Source organism: Diorhabda carinulata, chromosome 12 (assembly GCF_026250575.1).
Source record: "Diorhabda carinulata isolate Delta chromosome 12, icDioCari1.1, whole genome shotgun sequence".
Lineage (NCBI taxonomy): Eukaryota > Metazoa > Arthropoda > Insecta > Coleoptera > Chrysomelidae > Diorhabda > Diorhabda carinulata.
Window position 1 is genome coordinate 10,751,408 of NC_079471.1, and position 21,906 is coordinate 10,773,313.

Here is a 21,906-nt window from a genome sequence, read left to right on the forward strand (position 1 = left end):
TCGAAAGAAATGAAAATGAAACCCTTGAGTAAAATAAGCAAGAAATTAAGACTGATAGACATAAATCGCAGTTCAAGAAAAATCTGTGAGAATTTGAAAAAGAGCATAGTCAAATTTATGGAAGATGATTCGAGCAGTAGACTTTGTACAGGAAAAAAAGACTTTATAACGAAAAAAGGGCGAGCGTAGGCAAAAGCGTGTTATGCTAGATACTTTACTCAACTTGCATAAACGTTTTGTGGAAAAGACACACATTAAAATATCTTACCCAATGTTCTGCAACCTCCGACCATTTTGGGTCGTCCAACTACGCTTTAACAGTCGTAACACTTGCATGTGTGTTTACACACAGCAATATAGATTTAACATTGAAATCACTATACAACGCTAAGATAATATCTGTCTCGAATTACGTGGACCTTCTAGATCAAGTTTGCTGTAGCAGATTCAATTAAAAATGTTTATCACGCGAGTGCGAGACGTGTTTAAACAAAGGTCTACATTACAAGGAATTCGATAACTCTATTCCACTATTTTACAGCAAGTGGCAAAGTGTACGCCAAGTATACGTCGATTTTAAAACTCAAAAACCACGAAGTGTAACGAAATGTGTTAAAAGCACACTATAGATTCTACCAAGGGACTTGATTTTAGATATGGAATCAAAGATGGAAAAGTTTTTAAATCACGAACTGAACAAGCAATTATACACGTAAATTTCAGTGAAAATTACCTTACGAAATACGCTGAAGAAGAACAGTCATTCCATTTTGGAGGATCGAGACAGCAAATAAGTATGCACACTGCTGTAGTCTATTCTAAAGATGTCGTCGACCAAGAGCTAAAAAGCCAATGTTACTGCACTTTGTCACAAAATTTATCGCACTCACCTCCTGCAATTTGGGCCCATTTACAGCCCATACTTGATTATCTGCCGGATACTATTACGAATTTACATTTCTTGAGTGATGGGCCTGTCACTCAATATCGTAATAAAATGATGTTCAATGTTTTGGCAACAATGCTAGAAGATTTCTACCCTAATCTTCAAAATTTCACATGGAATTTTCATAAAGCAGGTCACGGTAAGGGAGCTCCCGATGGAGTAGGTGCTACTTGCAAGAGAACTGCAGATAGATTAGTTGCGAGTGGCATCGATATTTCATCAATAGATGACTTTGCTAAAGCCCTTGAGAAAACCTGCCCGAATATTAAAATTTTCACCGTAGATGATGTCGACATATCGAAAAAAGCAAAAAAATTAGGATCTACTGAAGGTATAAAGATTTTTTCAGGCACCCTAACGGTTCACCAAGTTACCGGTTGCGTATTTATACCAATTGCCTGACATTGAAAAGTTTGAGCTGCTTTTGTGACTCTGAGTTATGTCGTCATTTTCAATTGGGTACTTTGGATTATCCAAAAAAAAACATCCTAAATCTCGTCTACGTGTTGATGATATATATGGAACTAGTGATTCAGAAGATGAACCACTAATCAAATTCGCATCTCAAAAACACAAGAAGAAGCCTCAATAAACACTACAGCATTCCGTACCTACCACAAGCATTAAAACCAAACTGCACAATGATGATATCCAAAACCCTCAAGATTTGTAAAAAAACATTCTACGATGGGGACTTTGTGCTAGTTAAACTTCAAGATAGAAAAACAGAATATCGTTATGTTGCAATGTGCACAGGTGTTGAAGAAAATAATGAAGTTCAAGCTGTATTTTGTAAAATCTGTGATGGTACTGGAAAAAACTTCAAAATTAATGATGACAATATTTCTTTTATCACTTGGGATCAGGTTATAGAAGAACTACCTACCCCTAATTAAAAAATGAGAGGGCAACGTATTTTTTATGCTTTTAATGAATCTGTTGATGTCTTTGAACGTGGGTTTTAGAAAAAAGTAAGCATTTTTTCCAGTTACCTTTCTAAATTAAAAATATTTTACTAGTCTAAGTACAAGCAAACTTTAATATTGTTATTTAAAAGAGAAGTTTATGTTTATTTTTATTCCATTATTGTCTATTGATAGTAAAGTTATATATATTTTAGTTTTGATGAAAAGAGAAAGTAAGAACCTTTTCATGTTTTGTACGTAGCGCTTAAGAAACATATGATGTTATAAACAAAGACTGCTAAAAAATGAAAAGCCTGATTATAAATAATTAATGATTAAAATAAAAATGAATAAATAAAGTTTAGCAGGTTTTCCTATATTGTTTAAATGTTAACATCTTCAAAAAGCCATTCATATTATAATTTACCAGTTATACAATGATTAAAACACACACGAGCATTCTTCATTTCCATTACGCTGGTGAAATCACGTTTTATAGCTTTTAACCTTTTGTTTTGTCGCTTCAAAACTAAGTTATTTAATTCGGTTTTATACCTTAAATAGGTCACTGATCGTAAGCGAAAAAATTTAAATTTATCATGGTTACTTTTCATTCCTTACTGAAAACACTACAGCAATGAGGCATGCTTTAGTCTTGAAATGAGTATTTTAATAAAACTCCTAAATTATTCCAACTAAAAAACAAAACTATACAAAACCAACAGAACAATATATTTTGTTTGTCTTCCAGCAGCCATATTGTTTTAATTTTAGTGGTTTATCTCTGCATATATTATTATAATTCTTAACCAATTAACAAATCAATAATAGGTGAATTTATAATATAACAATTACTTCAATTCCATACGTTTTAGATAATCCCATGAAAATTTCTATAAGGGTTCAATTGATCGAGGATTAAACGACCAGAAAATATAACGTAAACAATTTTTGATCACACAAATTTTCTTTTTTAAAAGGTCTAGGATTATTTTGGTGATTATTGTCGGCCTATCTAGCTTACATACCTCAATAAATTAATATGGGAGTGTTAGGAAGCTAATAAAGTTTATAACATGCAGTCATAATTACGGAAATTAAATGACCAGTGGCGATGTTGCCAATACCATCTTATCTCTTCTCTCAATTTTCATGAGTTTAGCAGATCGTATGTACAGTCTTTGAAGAGAGAATAGAAGAAAAAGGTTATGTAAATTTGTGAAATATTCAACAGTTTTTTGTTAAAACCCACTCACTTTTTCATTAACTAATACTGGATCTTAAGGACTATGTCGATTGACACCATCTGACTTCGACGTGTCGCCCGACATGTCGAACCATGACATGTCAAGTCGAACCGAACCCGAATCAGGTTGATCCGAATCAAAGGCAGTCGAACCGAAAGCAGCAGTGTCGCTTTGACCTCATTTCGACTTTTGCTAAAAATGAATTTTAGTGAAGAAGACGTTGTTACATTTATTTATATGTATCTTTATCGGAGTTATCCAAGGGTCCCAAGTAAACCGAACTATAATAATAAAAGACATGAGGGTCTTATGGAAATAGCAGTGACTTTCGGCATTGAAAAACAAGAGAAATTTAGAAATTTACAAAGCCAATTTGCCAGAGAATGTCGTTGGACACGTCCACATGTACTGGTAAATGTAGAAAGTCGAACGTGTCGATCGATGGTCAGTATTCAAAAATTCAACAACTTTTCAGTATAACCTAACCGTCTACTTTGATTGATCTTTAGAACAGCTCTACAATATGATGCGCTGTTTTCAATTGTGAGATTTAATTACAGAACAATATTTTTCTATAATTAACTCTGTAGCATTGTCGAATTCATTTAGGTTAATAACTAAGAGGTTATAAGCAACATTTGCATTTAGGTATGAGGGAAACGCAGTATAATTTAAATCGATAATGGCCTGAATAATAAATTAGCATCGGCATTAATGATACGGATACATTATTGGTTTTTATCCTCACCGCAAACAGAAAAATCACCCCTCGCATTCGAACATTACACAGCTATCGTCGAGTTGTACATAATGTCAATGATTCCCCCGACCAACTTAACTCGTGGCTATTTTCAATAGAAGTAAAGAATCAGAGGAATGATTGCCCAAAAAATTTTGTTGGCAAGAATTTAATATTGGATATTTATTAGCAAAACCTGTTTTAGTTTCTATCTTGATTTTATTCTTATTTTGATATTAATGATGTATAAATACGCAAAGTGTCAATATTATATTTTGATAAAGACTAAAAGAAGTCGAAATAAAACATTTTTATCCGTCTTTCAAAAATTATAAAAAAAAAACCAATTGTGAAGAAGTCTATTACGAGCGGTTTCTTATTGGGAACGTGGCAAGGAAACACCAAAGTGGACTAACTTTAATATATTTTTCGAGCTTTGGCAAAGACTTTTTTATTTCTTAGACCTTTTGATAATATAAGTTTGGAATTTAGGTGGTAAAAATATAGTTCAATTGATTGTAATGTTTACAGAATATGAACCAATTAAAATTATAAATTATTTATCAAATGAACATTTAGAATATACACAAATTATATAATTGTATATGTGAACTATTGAGACAGTGAATCAAAAACAATTATATTTAAAAAAAAAAACTGGAAAATTGATTGTGTAAATATCTATGGTTTCTATAAAACATTAGATAGTTTCACGTGGGAAAAATAGACGAACATATAAAAGGGGAAAGATTGTTAAGGAAACTCTCTTGTTTTTTGTCTCTTGAGATGAGAAATGCTACTAAGTGAGAAGATTGATTCCTGATTTCCTCAATTATCCAGAGTGAAGCTGTTTGCTGACAACCTGAGGAAGCAATTGTGATATTATATTTGTGAATTTAATATAAACAGAAGGTAAGTGAATATTATTTATTATTGGAACCAATAAAAAAGGAACAATTATACATGTATATTTTTTTATTCAATAGATTCACAATGAATTTCAGTTTCATTTTCTAATTTATAATTTCCATTTCAGAAGTAACATTTTCAAAATGCAGATTCACACAACAGTCAGAAGTCGGATATATTCAAGTTTGGCGATTAGGGTGAATGTTGCAACAATTTGTACTCTATTTCCTTTTCACGTTTTGCGATGGTATTTTAAACTGCGTGAGAGGTTCTATTATCTTGGTAGAAATAATTGGTTTTATTGTGTCAACCAAGACTTTTTACATGAATTCTTACCGTTGATCCAAAAGATAATAATATTTTGTGTCAGCGTGAGGATCCAATAACAAAATTCCTTTTGCAACCTAAAAACTTTCTGATCTGATTTCTAGACACAACTCTCGAGTATCGGGTTCGTAACCACTACTTGGCTTCTTGTTTTGATTCGGGATCCCAATGATTGACCCATGTTTCATCTACGGGTAAAAAACGACGTACCTAACCTTTTAGTTCTTCCTAGAAATCTAAATAATATTTAGAAATCGCATGTGTTTTTGTTCAGGTGCACACATTTTGCACATATCTTTCTGAAACCCACAACTTCGACCAGAATATTGCATACATTGTCTAATGAGATGTATGGGGCTACCACTAAATTAAATTATTGGTTGATAAAAAAAGCTGATTTATCTTGTCTAAATCGCGACGGAAGGTAGGAATTGAGCAATATCGCTGAAAATTGTATTGAGATATTAATGAAAAACAAATTATTGTAAATCTTAAAAGTAAATTTATAATAATAATACAAATGAATTATTTTCACGTGTTATTAATGTTTGTAGGGCGTCAATAATTTCACAATTAAGATTTCTGCTCAGTACAATATACAATTAATTTTTCATAGAGGGAATGGCGAACTTGCTTCGATAAAGGTAAAAACGTGGCGGCCGGAAAAGTGAAAAGAAGTTGTTTGGGATATTCAATAGTGTGTTTTCTTCAGGACAACACGACTTTTCGCTCTTTAATAATCGTCACAACTAAAATTCATGATTTGATTGACCACTTCACCACGGTAGCCTAAAAGATTCACTTTTAGGGGATTTTCATCAAACGACTATATTGAAAAATAAAAATCGTTGTGGAAGAAAAATGTTTCATTTCTTATTGTTAATAAAACATGTGGATTCAGAAATTTTTTGGAAAATGTCTTATTTTACTGAAGTTTTAGGAGATAATTTTATTCAATTTACCAACTAAACTTTTCCAAATAAAAAATTTATTTTGACAGTTTAATTCGTATATTAGCTCACTACGTCCTTATTTCTTTGGTAGTCCCCTCCGCTTGTTAGAAGTGTAAATATGTGCCAGTAGGCATTGCCCACGAAATATCTCTCCCCCTTTTTATATCTGCATGGCAGGACGGCAAGGAACCCTCGAAAAGGGACAAAACCATTATATTAGATGATGTTGGCCCATTCATGTGCATTCAAATTGAAATCATGGATTTAAATGTGGGGTAAATCATCACCCACGTCGCAACACTTTGTTCTTATTTATTCCAACGAGAAAGAAAGATACAAAAGGATTTAATAGGAATAACTGTAGATAAACTGCAAAAATAATAAACGAAATCATATGTATCCTTAATCCAACAGGATAATTCAGTAGGAAAGAAAAACCATAAAAAATATTCGATAATAAAAATTATTGTCAAAAGTAATCTTTTAAGTACATTTTTCAATTTTTTGAAAGAGCCAGAAGTCGCATGATAATACATTTTATTATTAAGGCAAAGGTTCCACACACGTTCCAGTAAATAATTTTCATGAACACACTATGCCGTCATAACCAAAAAAAAATAACCATAAAAGCATAACCTTGGTCTTCAACGTTAATTGACGGACCTTTTTAAGGGGAGCTAGTCATTGGTTTTTTATTACAAAATCTGAATTTTTGTCTCAGGTTAGTAGCCATAGAAATCAATAACAGTCCAATTGTAAAAAGTCTTGTGAGCTACTAAGTATTTTTACCTCATTTTTTATAATAAAAATGCGCTATTCTAGCGTTTTTTCCGTCCTTCTGTCTGTAGCAGCGATGTCTCCTCACAGGAAGCATGTAGCGAGCTTTTTATGCATTTAATTCCTGTATAGCCGTAGATATACCGAAACTAAAGAAATTTTGGTCATTATTAGGAAGAAATTAATTAAATTAACCAAAATTTGATTCCATTGGCCAAATAACCTCAAATGACAAAAGACGTCAATTGGCTACAACGGACGTCAATTCCTGTTATTTGAGGTCATTTTTTATTTCATAAACAAATTATTATGACCATTGTCAAGAAGTAATGAGAACAACATTTGAAACAAATGGAATTATTGTTATTTTTCTTGTTTTATACTTGTCACAGAAACTTTTATAAATTAAGAGTTTAGTTAATATTACTGATTGCTAACGTAAAAACTGTGCTTTAGTCACTCGCACCGAGAGTGAGAAGTCTTTTTTACTTGTCTGATCACACCTTAAATCCCATTTTAAATGTAAATTTCTTAACTATTTACTATTTACACGTTAATATTAAAGTCCGAAATAGGTCGAAACATTAATTTTAAATCGGATGAGAAATAAAATCAAGATGATTTATCAACAAACATTGTTTATATACAGCTATTTATTAAGCTATAAAAATTATGTATTAGGTTTATCTATCAAATACACTCGATATAAACAGATTCCTGACGTAATTCATTTATAAACTGTACATGTATATTTTTTTTGTTTATGTTATATTTCTACGAAAAGTACATATTTTTTAACCCTCCTACATCTTTTGTCGAGAATAAAGGTGATTAAAAATATATTAGAGATAATATGCGAGAAATGAATCAGATTTTGAAAAATTTATTTCACAAAATTAACACAGAATGAGGCAGAGAAAATAGTTCATCTATAATATTTAACAGGATCCATCACACATTAAGGAAAAATTGAGACATCAATTTTCAGAAAAAGTAGTAGTAAGTTTTTTATAAAACAATTTTCTGTATCTCTTATCAGTACACCTCTGTAATAAAAATTACTAACGAACCAAACTCTATCTAAAATATGAACTGGCATAGAAATCAATCATTAACAATATGTTTATTGAACGAAAAGTATGTTTAGTTAAGTAAATCAATATTTACTTCTATTTTATTTCAACTCCATTAAAATAAACAGTAAAAATATCATTGTATACACTTCAAAGACAGTAAACACTGGACTCTATTTGCTTTGAAAAAACTTTCAAAACAAATTTATATTGTTACAAATATAATTTCGGAAAAGTTAAAATAGCTTGACTTAACTGATGAGTTGGACTCTGATCTTTATAATTGAAGGACGAAATTTGTTTTCAATTGCTGGTGTAATTAATGAGGTTTTATTCAATTACAAATTAAATTTGAATATTTCAAATTATAAGCCAGTACGTCGGACAGAAAATAGTTGATTATGAAACCAAAAATGCCGATTTAGTATTTTAATAATTTAAAAGTGAACACTAGTCAAATTTAACGATTATTATTAATCTCTTACAATTCAATTTCACATAATAGAGTGAAAGTGACATAAATATTTGAAGGTTGCCGTTTGGAAACTAATAGAATTGACATATTGTTCAATGTTTATCAAGGATCTCAAAAGATCCTAATGGTGAACAATACAAATGTCAAACTAAGGCACCGTGTGCGAACTAGTGACCAAAATTCATACAGGGGCTTGCATCATTTGATTTTAAACGTCGTTATACGATAAACGACATTTATTTCTGCCCAGTCGTTCTATGCCTTTTTCGAGGCCTTTGCACAATTTATGATAATAGACAATAATTATTTTATTGAATATCTTAAAACAATAGTAGTTTACGTAACAAGTCCCATAAGAACTGTCCATATAGGAGTATTACATATATGGTTCTACTACTCAAACCAAAAATTTAACGAATAGTTCTTTTTTGTAATTTGAAGATAGATTCGAAAAGTTGCAAACTACAAGACCCCCAGGAAGGCAAACTATAACGAAGTTGCGATTCCAACGACGAGTAGTAAGTTGTTCAGACACAAATTTAAGCGCAAAACAAGCAGAGGATAATTTGTTTGCCAAATTTTCTACATGTACAGACCAATGAATGGCACCGTCAATATTTAGATCAAGAAACTTGATCGAATTTGAGGATCGTATCAAGTTTTAGAGTTGGTAAAGCTCCTTTATGGGTTAGATAAATATTATGAAATTTTGAATTGAAACGTCGTTTAGCTATCGGTTGGTTAATTTTATTTGCTGAAATATTTGTAGTTAAACGTAGATTAAAAAACCTGATAGTATTTATTTTAACTTTTATTCTCTCCAATAAAATAAAATCATGCTTTTCTAAACGTTAAAGAATAATAAGTGTTTTACACTATATAATTTTATTTATTATTTACGTTGTTAACATTAGTTTTGTTCATATTAGAAAAGAAGAAGAAATAGAAGAAGCCGAAGTAAAAGATGACTGTGAATCTGACAAATTTTCTCATAATTTCCAATAATTGTAAATTCTTACAACATAGAGCCGATAGTAAATTTTATATGTGTAATTATATTATCTACAATTTTTGTTTGATCTAATTATATGGTAAACCTACGAAGATTGTTTAATAAATTTTCGACCTAACAAAGAAACAAGACATTTTTTCCATAACCAATTTTATTTTAGTTCTGTACACTCAGTCCAATGATGTAACTTTTTATTTATTTCAAATAATAGTTATATCCAAAAAGTAAGAGTTGCAGAATCACAAACAAATAGTTCTCTTAACTGTATTGTAATTTTTTGACCTTCAAAACAAGTGTTCTGTATTTTTCATGCAGAAGGCTCATTTTTGAGACCTCAAAATGGAAACTAGAAAATCAGGTTTCGTAGTGAGGATGCGAGAAAGATAGTTCTGAAGACTGTGACGAAATGAATTGCTTTGATGGTTAAGACTAGAACGCCATTTTTTTACGAGGGGATGGGATTGGGAGAGCAGAAGGACAGGGTCGAATAACTAGGCATTAGCGTGCAAAGTGATCAATTCTCAAGTGCTACAGATTGCTGCTTCACTCCAAAAACGTATCGCCTAACTTAATCTAACTTAACCTCTCCTAACATATCCTCTCAAACTCAATACTCAAGTTTATTCTTCTTAGCATTCGGCGGCACTCTGGCATCATTCTACATCACACCAGAGTTTATCAGTCTGCCCGTTAATATCTATGTCTTCCACCCTTGTCCTTGTAATCCCTGTAACCCCAGTTTTCCTGTAAAAATAGCACTCTAGTCTATTTTATTGAATCACTTCATTTTAGATCGATTCCTACCCAGCATCATTCTCGCATCCGCGGCATAAAATATGATTTACAATTTCCCATTATGAGGTTTCAAAAATGAGCCCTTATAGAGCAGCACTCTGCATGAAAAGTACAGAGCACTTTTTTAAGGTCCAAAATATTACAGCACTTTCTATGATCCCGGAACTCTTACTTTACACACATATAATAATTGTCGTCTTTCTCCTCAAAATAGGCATTTACGTATGCCATTGATAACGTCCTCGTTATCTCTTACCAGCAAGGTTTAGGAAACATGAAAAAGTCTATGACGGCCAGATCAGGCGAGTACGGTGGGTGGACAACCAATATGTCAATTTTGTCATGCCGATTAGCGATGTGAGAGAAACTGCGTTGTTCTAATGGATAGCACCGAAGTGGAACGCTTCTCCCTTTACCTTATGAAACAATGATGCGTAATTCTCTTCTGCTATTTTTGATAACAGTCAATGAACAAAATTCCACGACTTTCCCAAAAAGCAGCCGGAATGACTTTTTCGGCCGATGAAACCGTTTCTCTCTTTTTTGGAACAGATTTCCCTTTCCAGACCACTGTCTTGGCTGTTTTTTTCGTTTTAGGAGGGTAGTGGTGGATCCTGGTTTCATCTACAATAATGAATCGACGCAAAAAATCCCACTTTTTTTACTTAAACCGCATCTATAGGGTTAGGGAAATGTTCGAATATGCTTTTGATCAAAAGTTTTACATTAAGAAAATATCAATTATTTTTTTAGTTTTCTCCCTATCATAGAGATGGGGTCACCTTTTATGAAACATCCATACCATTGATTACTGATTCAAATTTATATCAATATATTTATTCTTTTTCCTAACCCAAGTTATTTAGTCCTAGAATAAAACGGAATCTGATAAATATTTCGAATAACAATATTATTCTTCCAAATTGATTTTTACTATTTATTTTATCCTATTAGCGAATTAATTGGATAAAATTATTAGTTTTGTAATGTTCAATATATTTCCCACAGTGACTCATGATCATTACAGTTTATTTTGTCTGCAGCTATATTATGTTTATGGCAAATGAAGATTATTATTATTTTAACTCTCTGTTTCCAATTTATCGGTTGAGTAGACGGTATTATTTTTTAAAACACTCATTTCCACTCTATTGTTCACAACTCGAAAAATAATAACAAATATTAAAATAATAAACGTTCTGTACTGAAGAGAATCGATTGCCAACAAAAAACATTAGTCAATTACTGGAATCATGATTTCAATATTTACGATGCCATAAAAATATTAAAACTAACGAACATTTCGAAAAAGTTGAATCAATAAAATATAAATAATACAATATACAAAAACTCAAGCAGGTTCGTATTTAGGATAATTTTACGGTATATGAATCCAATAAAATGGTAAAGTTTAAAAACTCAATCCTTGCTGTTAATTTGACAACTGAAAAATTTATTATTTTTATTATATTTAAAAAAATATGAAACGTGCGTCCCTCACTTCACACCCGAAATAAAAGAACAATCTAAAAAATGGATTCAAAAGGAAGAACCGGTTTCAAAAAAAACAAAGTCATGGTGTCGGTTTTTTTCCATTGACTATCTTCAAAAAGGAAAAACTATCAACGGCGAGTATTATGTGAACTTACTGCACAGTTTGAGCGAAGAAATCAAGCAAAAACGACCGCATTTTGTATAAGAAGGAAGTGTTGTTTCATCAAGACCTCATGCACCCTATTTGCCAGATTTAGCCCCCTCGGATTATTTTCTGTTCCTAGACCTGAAAAAATAGCTCGGTGGTCAAAGATTTTCCAGCGATGAAGAGGTGATGTCGGCAGTTAATGGCTATTTTGAGGAGATTGACGATTCCTATTATAAAAAGGGTATCTAATTTATTGAACATCGCTAGAAAAAGTGTATGGAGTTGAAAGGAGATTACATTGAAAAATAAATTTATTTTTCTCCAAAATTTTTGTGTTTTTGACCTACAAAGTTATCCACTTTCAATTTAGTGACTTGGATTCGAAGAAATTTTGTTTTGAAGTATTGAAAGCTCCCATACTTATTCATAGCTTTTAGAAAATTTAGACCCAGCCTTATATGGTGTGATGATAAGCAAAATGAGCTACTTTGAGCTAAAGGTTCTTTATTTACATATTTAACTCGAGGCGTCAACGTTACTCCTCGTAGCCAATTTTTAATTTTATAGTGTATCCCTTGCTCGACTGTCTCATTTATATGCATAAGAAGCAATAAAATTTATTATATCTTCATTGTAATTCATTTAAAATTTTTCAGACAACATTTTTTCTCATATTTGTAGCATATGCGAGGGGGATAGAAAGAAATTTACTTGTGAAGTAAAACTGTGTTCAAACTGATTTCGAATGAACCAATGAAAAGTAAAATCCATTTCGTGTAGATGTCCTTAAGTATCATTACATAATACCAAATCATCCTCTTTGGTGAAGTAACTCATGAAGTATTCTTGTCGATTAGGAAAATACGAGAGCCTCGTGTTTTAATTTAACAAATTCCATTGTTATCTTGACCAAGACGTTGAGTCTCCAATTTTGACACAAAGCAACAAAAACAACAATGAACGGATGGTTAAGAGATGTTTGGTTGACATAAAAAGGATTTTTTGCATAGATATGATCAAGGGTGAAACCTGGAACAATATGCCAAATTGTCAAATTTAACGCATAACTGTGAAACAGAAGTCTGTTTTGCAACTATGACTCGTCGTTAATCCTTGAGAACCGAGGTCCAAACCATACTATGTCTTCGAGGATCTGGATGTTTTTCTTTGTTGGTAAAAATTCTTTAACAAATTTGTATACGAGCACAAATTAACCATTTTGTGCTCGTAAACTCCAGTCTCTACTTCTGATACATATGACAACATCTTCCACTTTGCAAATTTATTTCATGTCGTGGTTACTTTTGTAAACCCGTTCAGTACAGCCGGTTGGGTAAGGGATTTTTTGTCATAGGGCACTTGGGCGTATATATTCTAGAAGAGAGTAAAACTAGGCAAGAAGACGAGTAACAATATCAATTAATAATAAGTTACCCAGGTATTTGAAAAGACAACAATATATTAATTAATAATTTTCAAAATATTAATTATAGTTATTAAAGGTGGCTACTCAAGCTTTGAGATATGGCAGCACTGATACGAATATGTCAAGTCAGACATTGCCATCATGAAGTTTGACATTTTTACAGGTGAACGTTCTAAGAACATGTTGTCATACGAGTGCTATTTGAGTTGTTTACAGATACTTGAAATATTCGTCTTGGCCAAAAAATTGGAGTGGAATTAAATCGCTAACATTTTCGTGTAATGATTTTCTATGACTTTCGACATGGATTAAACCAACAGCAGTGTGCTGATCAACTCGCTTCTACTTTTGGTGATGAAGCACCATTTCAAGACACCGTATTTCACTGGTTTTCCGAATTCAATCGTAGTCGCACTTCGCTTCTGGATAGATTACTCTAAGGTTGTCCAAAATTGGCTGTTGTGCAAAAAAAACATCGACGCTGTACGTGAACTGATCGTCATGAGACATACCGTGAGATTGTAACGGGCAATAGTTCCATTTGTGAACATTCAATATTGCATTTGGCTGTTAAAAAGATTTGTTCGCGTTGAATACCGCACAATTTGACAATCGCTCAAGAAAAGTTCGTGTCGATTGGTGCAAATGAATGTTTATAAAAATTAAATCACGGTGCTTCAAAAAACCTCTATAATATCGTGACAGGAGACGAATCATGGAACTATGCATGTGAACCCGAAACCGAACAACAATCAACTGTATGGGTCTTTCAAGACGAGCCAAATCCAACAAATGTTGGTCGCGCACGAAGTACTTTGAGGCAAATGTTCGCCTGGTTCTTCGGAATAACTTAGAACGGTCAGTCCTTAATGGTACACCAGCATTTGTATGCCAGAAGTTTTCGAAAAATCAACGAATCGCAAAAGACGAACTAACGACAATTCGAGCTCAGCTCAAGAAAAAACGTTTTTGAACAGTCAAAACATCGAACTATATGGGTTATTCGCCATACACCGATATTTTTATATTTAGAACTGTATCTAGTGGTATTGATCATACGCAATCCTACATAGGTGCGACACACTTTATGGGAGCCCATGATTTGTCTTGATTTCTACGTTTAAGTTGAAATTGACAAAATACAGGTTCTTTATTAGACCATTAATGTCACTTCTCTGTTTTGCTACTGTAAAATTACCACAAATATAACAAAACACATCAAGACTATTCAAACACTGTTCCGAATCGCTCGGCACTATTTTTACAGTGAGTTGACTATAGAGTGACGAATTAACTCGCTACCGTATACTGTATTTGTTTGCGGCAACTTGAAAAAAAAAATGACTGCAGTCGATGCATGATTGAAAGAAATTTTCCTGCTCGTCACACGATAGAAACATGTAAAAGGATGACCTTGTACATGTAAGTCCTAATTTCACACGAGAATCGCGATATACGCTTAATCATCGCGGGTGTCTGATTGTTTAGTGGCCGGAAATGATTTCTAACGATAGATATGATCGATTTGTAAGTTAACTGAACGTTGTAGCGTCAAAACCAGCGTCATAAACTGCTTCAAGATTATCTATTTTCATTTCGTAATAGATTTTGGTGCACGGTAGTGTTATAGTTCCCTCAACATATATTATGGACTGAAGACGAAAATTGTTATATTTTGACTTATAATAAAAAATAATATCAGATGTATAGTCAAAGACCAAGTTCCTTCTCTTAAGCATAATGTTCAAAGTAGTGAAAGTCGTATTCAAGATAAATGTACCTCCTCACTGTAATTCATATGCCCCGCTAATCTTGGAACACCCAACTTCACTATAACCCTTAAGGATTTGTTAATTGCTCATAATAACCAATAACCAGCCTGGTAAAGCCATTTGCGTCAGATGCTAGTTCGACTTAGTAGTTCAGTAGTTGGCGTTACCGATCCCAAGCCTGAATAAAGCACCTACCTTGACAAAACGCAACAATTATGTCTAGGATTGGTTTTTTATTGCCCATAATAATCTCACATCAGAAAAATTGTTCTATAAAAGGCATAGAAAATTTGTAGAAGCGTTGGATTGATTGTATCATTATGAAAAGAAATGATAAATAAAACAAAATTTAGCTGAAAAGCTTGATTTTTTACTATACCGGTGGACTTATTAGTCGATGTGTAATGGCGTACTGTCCATGCCCTAGCAGTGGTGACCACTACTAACAGCTAATACTACTTTGATAAAGTTAATTTGCAATGTTTTGTCCTCAATGGTGCTTCTAAATGATCTTAGTAAGTGTTATTGATACAGGTCAAAAAATAGCGGGTACCTAATCTATTCTATATTATTTATTCCTCAATAGACAGAAATATGATGAAATTCAACTATGAAATAACTAGTTTCTTGGCGAGAATCACTTCGAGAAATATTTTACCTAAATTTAATTCGTTTTTCACATTCAGTTGAAGCGAAAGAATCACATATAAAACATATATGTACTGAAAAAGTCACGTCAACTTTACTTTTCTTTTTCGACGATAAGCCTGTAACTGTGACGTCAATACCGTTTTGAATTGGATTTTTCTGATTTATCATTCCTATTCACAATATGTGTATTCATATGTACATACAATAGAGGGTGGCGTCTACTCATCAAATCAAGAAATAAAAGCAGTTCCACTATCCCAAAAAGCAATTTGCGTTACTGTAAATGTTCTATATGGCTTCTTTGATTTAATGAGAAAAACATAAATATTAAAAATTATATGATGTAACTAATAATCCAGTTGTAATAATATGAAACTTGAATCCAAAAATAGGCAAAAAATTGAAACCAAATATCCTATTCCAATCCATAAGGTGTGGCGAGGGAAATTTAGTCATAATTTGGGAACTGGCAGCACTGCGTTACTTTGTCTACATGTGGCAAGTATAGTTATACAAATTCATTTTATAGTTATCGAGTATGCAAAATTCAAAAAATCCAACGAGTGGAAGCAATCAAGTTTTCGTTTATATAATTGAAGTTAATAAAAGCGTGATAAAAATATAACATAGTAATTTCTAAGCACATCGAAGTGTCCAGGACATTTCAAAGAGATTGTGATTTATAGTAAGGGTAGTAAGGCAACAGTTGCAATCAAAAACATTTGCGATGTTTATCATTCGTAAATATCGAAGAAAATTCTTTAAGTGCAGATACAGTTATTTTCATCTTTCTGATTCTTATCGATTAAGAAGATCAACGGGATTAGGTAACGATATGCTAAGGGCAGAAGTGGTAACAGAGAATCGAAGAACTCGCAAACACCCGTGGTCGATCATTCAAGAATATTTTCAGAAAATTAGAAAAATAAGAAAAGCTTTATCTGTTCGAGGAGAACAAAGCCAACCGATCCATCCGATACAACGTATTGCTTCAAAGGTACCATACAGAACAGTACTTTGATTGCTTGATCACCGGAGACGAGCCTAGTTTACATCGCAAAAAGTTGTGGTTGGTAGAGGATACGTGGAAATGTTAATTCCGAAAAGATAGAGGACATGATAATCGAAGAAAACTAAACGAGATCTTTAGGATAATAGGGATGAATTGGAAAAGAGACAAGAAGCTGAGAAAAGTTCCAGAACGGAAAACGTCAAGGGATTGGTGATTCAAGTGACAAAGAATATCGAAGTAGACTTGGAAAACAAGCTGCCGAAAAAAAAAGAACAGAAACTGGGCGGCTTGGCTTTGTCCATCTACCTAAGTCAGCGCTATAGCTAATGGGAAGGTTATGGTTAGTTTTTATGAAAAATATTATGATGGTGTAAAGCAGGGATTCCCAAACCATTTTAGGCAAGAGACCCCTTTGCCTAACTGAACTGATATCTCAGACCCTCGTAATTACTTTACATTTAATTAAAAAATTCTATCTCTATTTTTTTTCTATTGATACAAAATTCTTACCAATTTAGAAACTTTGCGGTTGCTTAAGTGAGGGAACTTAACATTCTTTAATCATCAAAACATATCAAAATAAATACAATAAATATCAAGTGTAATTAATTATTATTAATACAAGTTACGTCAGAATACTTGAGTAGGAATTATTTTTTGAAAAAACATTTATATCGCAAAGTGAAAATGACAAAATGGAAAATTCAGTGCGATGGATGAATCTGGTGGTATTTTTCAGCAATGTTCCACAATGCAGGATACTGTGTTTTAATTTTGCGTTGCAACCAGAATTTCTGATAGCCTTGGTTGAACTTTTCCATAAGCTCCTCGTCTGTGCTGATGGTAATCAACTCTTCTTGTATTTTCACATTGGTATCTTCCATGGCTGTGATATTGTATGGATTTATTATCCATTGAAGAATTTGTAAATCTAAGAGATCCTCAAACATCTTAGTACAATCCTTGTGTAATGCGTCTAAGTGAGTGACATATGATAAAATAACATCGTCTTGAAGCATTTCTGGTAATTTTGACAAATGCCGAAAACTGTACAAAGGCCAATATTATTGATTTTGTTTTAATTAAGTTGAGATCGCCACCTTGCAGTTGCAAATTTACTTTGTTCAATATTTCAAAAATATCAGTGAAGTATTAAATATCTGTTTTACAATTGTTCAGATTTTTTTACAAATTCGGATCTTTTTCTTGTAAAAACTCCAACACAGACTCAAAAATGGCTGAAAATCTTGTCAAACAAGAGCCTCTTGATAGCCAGCGAACTTCAGTGTGCAGAAGTAACCGAGTGAAGACTTCACAAAGCTGAGCAAATAATCGACAGTTCAAAGAATTGCTTCGAATCTTGTTGACGCTTATCGATTTTTAAGTTTTTTTAAAAGTACAAGAATGATACTTTCTACTAAAATATTAGTCATTCTCATAACAAGTCGGTACCACTAGAACAAGTTATACAGTATCTAAAAAAATTTAAAGAAGAACTCGGGTAAGTTAATACGGGCCGATTTTTTAGACGTCGTCAACCCCCATAAACAGTTCTCTCCCTTGGAAACCGATATCGACTCCAAGGGATCAATATCGACCACTTTGGGAATCTCTGGTGTAAAGGTCCTGAAAACCATCATTTTAAGTTTGATTTATAAGATATATTTTTTGAAGACACCAGCTTTTTAATTCGTGTCAATAAATGGTAGTGTTAACGAAAGTTGCGTGAATTTTACTCCTATGCAGGCATGAATGACAAAACGAATGAAATCATGTGTATTTCTGAAGTTCTGATCTTGAATCTGAGAAAAATTAATTAATTATTAATTTATGATTAGGGATATAATATTCGTGGTGGTGATTTAAGTATTTAATAAACAAGATATATAATTCTCAATTAGTACTTGTTACAGTGAAGGAAATTCACGAATTTGCATTCTCTTTGTTTTGTTCGCAGGTTATGTATGGCTAGGAATAACGGTTTCTTTCTCCATTTTGGTGCGGTAAAAGTATAGCAAATATGGTAATTGCTCGTTCCTGACAGGATGATTTCATGTTATTGAGTTGGAAATGCTGATAGATCGAAAAGTCCAAAATAATTTCCATAAAATAACTCATTATTCTTTAATTGAGAATATACATTCAAGATATAACGTTGGCTTTCGATCTGTTTTCAATTTTGTTTTTTGTATATTTTTCATTTTGTCTGAATTTTTGGTCATCTTATCCTGTTGACCTAGCACTGGATACCGGTATTTTATTCTTTCAACTATTATTCTGTACCTCTTTCAATTTCTCAATTCCTCTTTCCAATTACTGATATTCACGTTTATCAAGTATTGTTTTTCCATCGGCAGCAAAATATTTGGCATTAATTCTTTTTCTAAAAGTTCCTAACGGCCTAAACCATCATTAAATATATTAAATCAGGCTTACTATATATATTCTCCGTTTTTATCTTTTTTCTTCTTCACATTAATTCTGTGTTGATCTTATATTGTTAGTTTTTTTTCCATTTACTGTTACAATTTGTTGTAATACAGAATATTTCGTGTTGACCACCCTCTAGGGTGCAAATCCAGTCATATATAGATATATGTATGTCTCGTCTCGGCATTGTTAAATAATGGGAGAAGCGTAAATACAGCGCAAAGAAGATATATATGTATATGTGTGTGACTGTTGTCCCATTTGTCTGTAGTCAAGTCATGTAAATATTGAAAGTTGAAAGCAAATGGAAAGTAATGGACATAATAAATTGGAATCTTGCAATATTTTTGTTCTTAAATAAAGATAAACATGATAAGTACTGTCCTAGAATGCGTTTTTAATACAATTAATACATTTCTTTCAATATTGATTTGAAAATTTTGTTATAACCAGTTTCTATCTGAGGGTTGTCCTACAAGTATCCACCCCGACCTAAAGATAGTTAAAGAGAAGTTTTTTTGATTAATTCACTATTTATAAAGCAGGTATCGAAACGCCACGATATTTAGTATTTGATTGGGAACCATCAATAGTGAATTGTTTCAATGATTTATGATAATTAAGAACATTGGTCATGATTCATGTGATACAATACTTTTATTAAAGATGCATCAGCACAACTCTTTCCTACTAGGAGTGGTGTTTAGTTTAAAACAGTCAAATATCTAGTAACAGATTCTAAAAGAAGTCGTACGAGCCAAAATTGACAAATGGCAAAGATAATTTAAGATTTTGGCATTTCCGAAGAAAATTCTCTAATAACACAAAGAGAAAATGGACTTTGAAAAATGTGCTTTACAAGAGCACAAAATTTGAGGTAAATATGACATGTGAAAATGGTGCCATGCCAGAAACAAGGAGAGGCGAGGAGGGGAAATTCAAAGAGAGAGAGAGAGAGAAAGAAATCGTAATTTCTGGAAAAAAATAAAGAAAGCAGTGGAAAAATTGAGAGAAACTAACAATCATGGGCCCTATATACCAAAGAGGTGCAAAAAACATGGTAATTTGAGTAGCGTGTATTAGTGAAGAGAAGGAAGGAAGTCATTTTGTAGAATAGATCACCCAGTATTAATAGCAATACTACACACATCTCCAAAAGTCGCAAGTTTATTTTAATTTGAGCATTTTTTGTTTGCAAATACTTGTTTATCTTATCATACAAATAAAAACAATTACAAAGCAAAAACTTGTATTATTACTGTATTACTGTATTACTGAAAATAACATAACTTAATAACTTGTGTTTCCATCTCTTCTTGTAATTAATTCTCCAATGCGTCTTGGCATGCCACGAATTAGCTCATCAATAACATTATTGAGTATATTGCTCCGCTCTTCTTGAATAGCTGCAGTTAGGTCCCGGAGAGTTAAAGGAGGGTTTTGTCTATTGGATATTGCCCTGCCAAGATAATCCCATACATGTTCGATGGGATTCATGTCTGGCGAGTTTGCTGGCCAGTTTAATCTTTGGATATTTCCCTCTTGTAGTACCCTTGGTACGCGATGAAGTTTGGTATTATCATCTTGAAAAATGAAATTTGGTCCATATTCGTTGATTATTCGTACATTATGATAAAGGACAAAGCATCTTGCGGAAATTAGTCGCTCTCGTCTACCTGGGCCTCTCCAAATTCTTTCCCGGTGACATCACTCTGTAGGAGAAATCGTGACTCGTCAGAAAATAAAACGTTGCGCCATTGGGGTAAAAGCCAATTCCGATGCTCTTCGGCCCATTGGCGGCGTTCAGCTCTATGTTGAGTTAGAAATCTAGGTTCCCTTAAAGGTCTTCTTGCCGTAAGATTTAAAGAATGTAACCTCCTTCTTATGGTACTTCTCGAAATTACTCTCCATAGCCATATACTGATCTTCCCTCTCCGAGGTCACTCTAGTTCGACCAGACACCGGCCTTCGTGCAACGCCACCAGTTTCTTGAAAAAGGGTCACCCACCTTATCGAAGTTGGCGGCATATTTAAACGCCTAGCAATCTCATGATTTGAGAAACCCTCTTGGTGTAGGGCCACAATTCTTGCTCGATCAAATTGAGAAATCGGATTTCCTGGCATCTTAGATAAACTTCAACGAATACTTTCTATACACACTACAATTCAAAACTGACTTCTTTTACAAAATTCTAAATATGTTCATAGGAAAAAAAAGTCTTTGCTTTTATTTATATGATAAGATGAGAAGGTATTTGTAAAAAAAAAATGCTGAAATTAAAATAAACATGTGACAAATAAACAAGGGGGGCCAAGACTTTTGGAGGTGAGTATATAATGATTTTTCTGTTGAACAGTATTCCAAATCGAATGAATCTGTCATCACTATTCAATGAACTTTTTAATGTTGAACGTAATAGTTCGATATCTGTTACAAAAAATAAATCGGCTCTTCATCCTCGTGTTCAAAACCCTCACGAAGGAAATTTTTTTAGACGAAAAATTTTTTGTGAAAGAATCTTTGATGTTGTTCCAAAAAACAATGCTATTTTAATGATACGTGATGAAGCCCACTTTCATTTAAATGAATCTGTGAACGAGTGGAATTGCCACTAGTGGTCAGTGGTGAGCAACCCACAAGAATTATATCAAAAACCACTGCACCTAAAGTTACGGTGTTGTGTGGAGTACCGAACACTGTTATCATTCTATTTATAGTTAATTCTTAACATTATGTGGGAATGTTTGAGATCGCCACAGCTTAAATATGGTTTCAACATGATGGGGTTCACACGAGTAAAACATCTACGGAAAT

The 21,906-nt window shown here is 32.8% G+C and overlaps 1 protein-coding gene across 2 annotated transcripts in view; it reads right to left on the reverse strand.

Moving 5' to 3' along the window:
- LOC130900196 (protein groucho) overlaps positions 1 to 21,906 on the reverse strand; it is a 396,521-nt gene that overhangs the window by 265,800 nt on the left and 108,815 nt on the right. The gene's annotated exons all lie outside the window — the stretch shown is intronic.